Here is a 9,336-nt window from a genome sequence, read left to right on the forward strand (position 1 = left end):
CTGAATATACACAAATTACAAACTTCTGTGATATTCCATTTCTAAGTTTTATAGTTTTTAAACAATAACTATTTAATTAGTGACTAAGAGATACTTGCAAATATGATTGGCAGTTTGGGGGATAACCGGCAGTTTGAAGAAGTCAAGAAATCCCAAATGGTCTGTTAGCCCTGGAGGTTTTGCCTACTGCAGAGCTCTAGTGTGTAGTGCTCCAGTTGTGTCCCATCTGGACTTGGCATTCGACTCTGAAATGGATCATACTCATTAGTGCTTATATTTCTCTTTCTCTACTTTCCTTTATGAGCCAAAGACCTGGTTGTGACCAAAATGGAAGTTAAACTAGTTCCATTTTATTCTGGACTAACCTTAATTCCTCAAGTGTGACTTAAATATATCTATTTAGATATAAGTGTGAATGAGTATAATGCTATTATCATATAGGTATGCAGTGTTAACAATGGGAGAGAGCAGTGGCAGAGATTTCCAAAATATAATAAATTCAAAAAGACCTTTACATTTTGCCACATGAAAAAATGCTCAACATCACTCATTATTAGAGAAATGCAAATCAAAACTATAATGAGATATCACCTCACAGTGGTCAGAATGGCCATCATCAAAAAATCTACAAACAATAAATGCTGGAGAGGGTGTGGAGAAATGGAAACCCTCTTGCACTGTTGGTGGGAATGTTGATTGATACAGCCACTATGGAGAACAGCATGGAGGTTCCTTAAAAAACTACAAATAGAACTACCATATGACCCAGCAATCCCACTCCTGGGCATATACCCAGAGAAAACCATAATTCAAAAAAGATAAATGCACCCTAATGTTCACTGCAGCACTATTTAAAATAGCCAGGACATGGAAATAATCTAAATGTCCATCAACAGAGGAATGGATAAAGAAGATGTGGTACATATATACAATGGAATATTACTCAGCCATAAAAAGGAACAAAATCAGGTCATTTGTAGAGATGTGGGTGGACCTAGAGAGAGTCATACAGAGTGAAGTAAGAAAGAGAAAAATACCGTATGCTAACACATATATATGGAATCTGAATAAAACTGTTATAGATGATCTTATTTACAAAGCAGAAATAGAGATGCAGATGTAGAGAACAAACGTATGGATACCAAGGGGGAAAGGCAGGGTGGGATGAATTGGGAGATTAGGATAGACGTATATACACTATTGATACTATGTATAAAACAGATAACTAATGAGAACCTACCGTATAGCACAGGGAACTTTACTCAGTGCTCTGTGGTGACCCAAATGGGAAGAAAATCCAAAAAAGAGGGATATATGTATATGTATAGCTGATTCACTTTGCTGTACAGTAGAAACTAACACAACATTGTAAAGCAGCTATACTCCAATAAAAATTTAACCAAGAAAAGACCTTTACATTTTGCAATGTAAATTTCTATCTTTGGATGCAATTGGATACAGCAAAATTAACTTCAGTGGGAATGGAAGGAGCAGATCCTCAGATGCTGAGTTAAGGTTCAGGGATGGGATATCAGCAGCTAAGGTAGCAAGGATTGTAAGGTCATGTAGACAATGTCCTGCTAAAATGAGACAAGAACAGGAGTTCAGTACTTTAGATTCAACAGATATCATATCAGGCTTGAGACTCTGTGCTAATCTCTAGCCTAGGACATGCCAGATATCACAGTCTCTGGGACCTGCTACATCCTAAGAACTTGCACACGTGGAGACCACAGTGTCTGAACTGTTGTTCAGAACATTCAGCTGTCAAATGTTGTAGATACTGCAGTTGCTGCAACTGACACCTTCCAAGGGATGATTCTTTTGGTTCATGGACCCTCAGAGCATCTGTGTCATGCATTTTTAGACAGTGCCCCTGGGGCAAGTTTTCCAAACAACTAAATACTCTACGATATTTTCATCCCTAAGGTGCTCTCGACTTTCTTTTTCCTAATACAGGCCGTGTCACTCACCAACAACCACCCCTAGGCTCTGCCGTGTACTGCCCTAACCTTTCTCCTATATCTTCTGACACTGCCTCTTTGTTTTCAGCATGCTCTCCTATAGCATCCAGTTTTCTCTGAGTGTTTAGTTCACCTTCCAGTTTTGCTGAAACATGTCTCAAATGATGGATGCTTTTTCTCTTATGTCTCTCAGACCTCAGAGTCAGTAGGTGGGACTGGTGCCAAGGGATGCAAGTTTGGCTTAACATTCGAAAATCAATGAAATTCACAATATTAACAAGTAAAAAAATATGATATGATCATTTCAGCAGACACAGCAAAGCATCTGACAAAATTCAACATCAATATCTGATAAAATTCTTGGCAAACTAGAAATAGAAGGAGAGTTCCTCAACCTGATACAGATCATAAGCAAAAATCAACAGCTAGCATCATACTTCATGGTGAAAGACAGAATGCTTTCCCCTGAGATTAGCAAGAAGATAGAATGTCTAAACACTTCTAGTCAACACTGTATTGGAGGTTCTAGTCAGTGTTATTCACGGACAGTATGGTCATCTATATAGAAAATCTGATAGAACCTACAAAAAGACAACTCACTAATAAGTGCGCTTAGCAAGGTTGTAGGATACAAGATCATTATACAAAAATCAATTCTATTTCCACACACCAAGAACGAATAACCAGAAATTGAAATTGAAATAAAACTAAACAAAATCATTTAAAACAGTATCAAAAATACAAAGTACTTTGGGATAGACCTAATAAAAGATGTGCAAGATCTGAAAACTATGAAAGACTGCTAGAGAAATCTTAAATACCCCAATAAATGAAGAAATATGCTTTGTTCATGAGTTGGAAGGCTCAACATTGCTAAAATGGCAGTTCTTCCTAAACTGATCTATAGATTCAACACAATCCAGACAAAAATTTCAGTAGGGTTTTTTTTAGAAGTCAATAGGGTGATTCTAAAATTCATATAGAAATGCAAATGATCAAGAATAGTTGGAACCTTCTTGAAAAAGAGTTAAAAAATGGAAGACCTACCCTAATTCCAAGCTATAGTAGTTAAGACAATACAGTTTTGACGTGTTAGATCAACAGAAAAAAGAAAGGGCACAAATATATGGACAATTGCTTTCCAATAAAGGTGAAAAGGAAATTCCGCCAAGAAAGGGTTGTCTTTTCATCAAATAGCACTAGAACAATTGGATACCCACATAGACTCATGTTGAGTGGGAGCACAAATGCAGCCTGGGCCAGAGGTGTGCTGTGCTGGTGACTGAAAGGCCATGAACAGCACTGCCATCTTCAATCTGATTTTGAGAAATGGTGAGCAACTCCTGGAAAACTTCAGAACAAAGAACAAAATGAAACAATCACATCTCAAATGGTAGCAGCTATGTTCCTGGAAAATTCAGTATGTATTAAAACTATGCAAAACGATTTATATTTATATATGAGATGAAATTAGGCTCAGTTAGAATAGTGTCTGGTCCATAATGTACATTCAATAAAGAGTTATTGAATGAACTAAATAAGGGCTGCTTTTGAATTTTAACCTCTTGTCACACCCTTTCCATTTTCAATTTTAAACTTTCTCAAAGGAAAGGGTGAAATGCTTCAAATCTCATCCATTTATTCAGGGGTATATTTTGCTCTGGGAGATTCAACTAAATATCCAAGACTCCCCAAACTTAACCTCTCCTCTAAAATATAAGCTGTAGGAGAAATTATCGCTGATCCTGAGCCATAGCTCTGGGTTAATCTCCCTGCAGGAAAACTGCAGGGAGACAGTATTTCTCTCTTCCACTAAAGACAGCACATTTTGAAATAACGGGAAGCCTTCCTAGGACTAAGATGTAGAGCCTTATTAAATTTGATTTACTAGCTTTCATTGTAATTAATCTACTCACATGTTGTTGAGAGTTTGTCCTCAGCCTCTTCCTGCTACAAGCCCATGGTCAGTTGCAATTTGTCCAGCTGCCTACTGCAGGAAGTCAGAATCATTAACAAACCTCAGTGTGTTTCAAATAAAACTTCCCCTAGAATAGCAACTGTATCAGCTTGAATATCAGCTATAATTATTCTGATTACCTTATTTTCCATCCTGAAAAATCTTTGAGAACCATTTTCACTATTTATTTCTTTGTCATTTCAGTACAATAACCAGATTCAATCAAACCAAATCCACAAAAATCCTGAGAAATAAGTTTTATTGCTGAGAAGGACATTCCTTGCATCTTAAGGGGGCACCACCAAGTCTGAAAATAGCTCAAACACCTAGCAAAACACAAAGGTTCCCTATAGCGTGAAGTCACCCATGCCTAGGGGATGGGGTGGTCTTGGAGGGCTCTGGATACACACATGGGCAACAGTAAACATCTACACCGGGCTGCAAAGTATAAGATCTTTTATCTATTTTTTATAAACCTTCCATTTTCCAACAAGGATTTAGGTGGCTTAGAAAGGATTTTATCTGTGGAAATGTTTGACGGAAGTTAGTTAAGAGTATTAAGTGACTGGAAACCTCAAAAAGCCTGGGAGGGACAATAATTCTGCATGCAGCATCCGCTGGATAATGTGGGCTTTTCTCGTTTCAAACAGATGCAAATAAAAAGGCTCCATTCTAAGAGCCTTCCCGTCAGTGAATAAACTCCCATTATTCTCCACACATCAATTTTTAATTTCCACTGATGTTTTTATCTTATTTTGTCTATTAGTTGTCAGTTTCTTTTAAAGGTAAAGCAATCTACATTCTTCTGATTCGGGTGGGTACAGGATTCAGCATTTCCATGTAAATAGGTTCGAGCTAGTATCTTTGCATTTTATATACCACTGAAGAGAACAGAACTTAATTAGGTCTCCCTTTCGCATGCTTCACAGCTTGTCTCTTCACTAAAGCACTGTTTTTGCCACTTGCTTATATGTCATACTTCTGCCATCTTCGGTGTTTCTTTCCAGCCCATAGTGAGACGTTTACTCTAGCTTTGATGAGGTACAGCCAGGCTTGTTGGTCGGTCAACACTTTGGACAAAACAGACGGGAAAGCAAAGAAGTGTGTAACATAAGACATGCAGAAATTTGGATTGCTCTAATTAATCATGGTTCACAGGTGACAAAAAAAAATGACAATAATTTATGTGACCCTTAGAGAAACAATCTGGAACTTCAGTGCCCTGGGACATCTTTTTCATTTTTGCTCAGCTACTACTGAATTAATGTATGTTATAAATTGCTACTCAGAAGGGCACTTCACAGTCAGAGTTTCCAGGACAAATCCCATACCATAAGACATCCCCCAAATCCATTATTCTGGCTTCTCACCACATGCAGGGTTGTATCACCTACTGTAATAAGCACAGTCCCCAAATAAAAGATGATCGTGCCAATGCAGTGCATTTTGCCAGGGTAGACAGCCTTCATAAATCAATTAGATCTCTAGGAGGTTTATTTGTTAGGTTGAAATGTCTAAACTCGTTGCCTGTCTTGGAAAAATTTGATGGCGTATGTATTCCTTTCACTGGCTCTGCAGCCATAGGACTGGAAGCCTCTGCTCTTTAACGTGTGGCCTCCCCTCGAATGATGATGTAGCTATTGGTCAGGCATTTTTCTTCCTATAAAAGGTGGGAGCTTATACGTAGACAGTACACCTCCAAGTTCCTTCCCTCAGTAAGGCAGAGATCCCTGTGTAATGAAGCACAAGATCTCCAGAGCAAGCACAAATGTAAGAAACACGATTCACTGGGGTTGCAAGAAAATATTATGATTTCTATTGATAGCTGATCTTAACTGTAAAAAAGAAAAAGCCTATTTCATTTTCAGTACAGAGACTGACACTAGTCTCCTTACTCAGTTCATATATCGGCAAGTCCCATCACATAAAGTAGGTAAGGGGAGAGTTCCGCATCCTGGAGAGATTATCCTTGGATTCTCACACATTTGCTTCCAGCATATTGCCAGGCATTGTAGTTAAACAGATCGATGGATTACCTAGTTTTGATTACTGCACTTCACAAAATAAACACAAGCCTTAAAAAAGTTCTATAAATAAATCACGGATTAACAATAATACCAATAATGCAAGTAGAAACAACCAACAAGGAAACAGGAATGCTAATGCCTATTTCTACTATTAGCTTTGTCAACCACATAACAAGATAAGAACAATGATTATCTAATCAGATCTGAGATAATGGCCACAGCAATTTGAAATATTCCAGACGACTATTTGAAATCAGGATTTAAATCTACTGTCATTAACTATAGTTAATAAATTAAAGTTTAAATACTATATTTCAAATTTAACTCCTCTTTAAGATTCCTATTTTCATATGTTTTATAATGTATATATTAATATGGTAGGATATGTATGTGTTTTGTGAATGAATGAAAATGTATTGAGTATACATATTAAAAATGTTTAAGAGAGGGGGCTTCCCTGGTGGCGCAGTGGTTGAGAGTCCACCTGCTGATGCAGGGGACAGGGGTTCGTGCCCCGGTCTGGGAAGATCGCACGTGCCGTGGAGCGGCGGGGCCCGTGAGCCATGGCCGCTGAGCTTGCGCGTCCGGAGCCTGTGCTCCGCAACAGGAGAGGTCACGACAGTGAGAGGCCCGCGAACTGCAAAAAAAAAAAAAAAGTTTAAGAGATTGAGGGCACATTCAATATAGATTTATTTCATATTCAAAATAAAGTGTAGTCAAGTATGAAAAACTGGTGAGATTCTAATTACTCAAGGTGTATAGTTCTAAAGTTATATTTTTTTTTAGTAAAAATTTAAACCTAATTACAATTATGTGGTTTTTCTTTTTTTCAAGCTTGGAAACATAAGATACTTTATAAAGATAGTCAGATTGAACACAGGTAATCACTAGTGGAGGGTCTTAACATTAACTTAATAACTTATCTAAGAGTAGAGGGAGGACCCCATTTTCCACACAGAAACTTCATACTATCTTCAAACCAAAACTAAACCAGAATCTATAATCAACAGAATATTAAAACCGAGCCTTTTAATGTGAACTTGGGTGGATGTGATCTAGGAATGGAGATACATTGTAATGTGGTGCCCACTGGACCAAACTATCACCCTAACTTCATCACTGGGAAATAACAATGCTGTCACCTGCAAGCATGCCATAAAATGAAGGTGAGTAGTAGCTGTAACCTCTACCTCCTGGGCACTTTCTAATGTTAAAGCTCATTTTACCCTCACATTAGACAAGGAAGTGGCCACTACTGTGTGCATTATACAGATGAGGAAACTGATGTTTAAAGTGATAGATTTCACAAGCCAATAAATGTCAGCAAAATATTGGAATCCATTATTAGAAATTTCGTTCCATCAGAAGCAGAAGCAGATGTCAAATTCAGGTAAACAAATATTCCTTCAATATGACAGAGTTCAAAAGAACTTTGTCTGTCAAATATTCGAATGGGGGTGCTCCCAGAGAATGACTTTTTTCTTTCTAGAGATGGATGTGATGGATAATTTCTATTTAGTGATTTTTCTAGAGGGGGATTCAGATGTTGGATAGGGCTTAGGAATAGATGTTGTTTTTCACTGTCCTCACTCTATGATACTATAATTTTATCCCACAAAACCTTTTTTGAAGCTTCAAAGTTTTCTGGAGCTAAGGGGGATTATGTTTATTATTATATTTATTATTATAACCACTCACACCAATATACAAAAATAGCCTAAGACAAAATTATAATGGATTGGCTAATTCACAATTTAAAAGGGTATTCATTTGCTATGTAGCTTTGACAAAAAAGTTCATTGTTTCCTTCTCTTTGAAGCTCAGGAACTAGTTATTGCCATGATAATTAGGAATAAAGGCACCTAGACCAGGTAAAGACATTTGTTAAAGGACTGAATGTGATTCTGTGTTCTGCCTTTATAAATAGCTCTTAAAAAGCAGGCACTTTTTTTTCAAGTTATGAGGATGCAGTTGTCATATTAAAAATTATACAAGATTTTTCTATACACATCTATACATAACAGTATAGTTTTATTACACATACATACAGGTAGGTTAATACATAATATATACACACATTCAAACATATAACACATATGCCTTTATAAAAACATAAGGACTAAAAACTATCTGTCAAGAACTTTGAGGGGTCTAAAATTTTACCCTACTTGCAAGGTAACAAATTAACCTACCAGTTTCATGGATGCTGGCAGAAGATCCAAGACTCCTGGGTCAGAAACAAAAGATAGTTTATTACTCATAGTAATAGCGATAGCCAAAGTATCACAATTTTTGCACCAATTCCTGACCCCCAAGTCATATGGGACAATGCGAAGAAGGCCAGGTGACACCTTCTGCATGTGCACTAAGCTGTATTAGGAAAGAGGATCCCTGAGTTTAGGGGAACCAAATCTTTTATAACACGCAGTGACATTGTTTTTATTGTACTGGACAGTAATCAAAACCCTGCCCTTTCCTCAGGAGGGAGCACAATTTCTCTCTTCCAAGGCTGTTTGCTACACTGATATCCTTGAAGAGATATTCCAGAACAAAGGGAGTCACTGCCTCTGTTCACAAGACATGTGGAAATGCAGGAGATGCATGGAGAACTGTCTGCCAACACTACCAGAAATACTATTGCCAGCATTTGGTTTGAGAAAGGGTACATGGCACAGTGCTTGTGAAAATCATCTGGCCTTTGATCCAGTAATGGCCAAACATAACATTAAGACAAGGCGAATGTATGGACTTTTCCACATCACATTTGCTGGAAAGCGCGTTTCCTATTCAGTAGTCACTCTGACACACGACACTGGAGAGCATCACAACTGGACTTGTGTCTGCATAACTTGCTGTCAACCTGCCTTATGAGCCCCCGCAGAATGGTGAGTAGTGGAGCATTAAATACCAGCAATCTGGGTATCAGAAGGGCTTAATCTTTTTAAGCTCCACAGGGATCTGGGTGAGCATCAAAATAAGCACACCAAATGTGACTTCCACTGACTCTTTAGGCTAAAACAGCAGTGAGAGCATCTGAGGCTCAGGAGTGTTTGTCTTATAAATGGCATATTAAGACATCTTCCTCTAAGGGAGAAACATGGGAAAGTCAGTGCCAGACTCCCCAGCAGGCTGCCATGCGCTCCCTCAGGGCACCAGCAAACGGGAACTAAATGGAAACAGTCTGAAAAGCCCACATTCAGTGAATTTATCCACAAATTTACAGAGATCTAGAATTAAGTATTTTCAATTTTGGCTTACATTTTACTCTTGTGATAATTTTTAAAATACTATTTTACTCAAGTTACATATTATGGTGGTGGTTAGGTGCTGCAGGGCATAATTTTTTTTTTTTTTTTTTTTCCAATTCTTATGGCCTCTGAATATGGCC

The sequence above is a fragment of the Lipotes vexillifer genome, unplaced genomic scaffold, assembly GCF_000442215.2.
Source record: "Lipotes vexillifer unplaced genomic scaffold, Lipotes_vexillifer_v1.1 scaffold231, whole genome shotgun sequence".
In the NCBI taxonomy this organism is placed as follows: domain Eukaryota; kingdom Metazoa; phylum Chordata; class Mammalia; order Artiodactyla; family Lipotidae; genus Lipotes; species Lipotes vexillifer.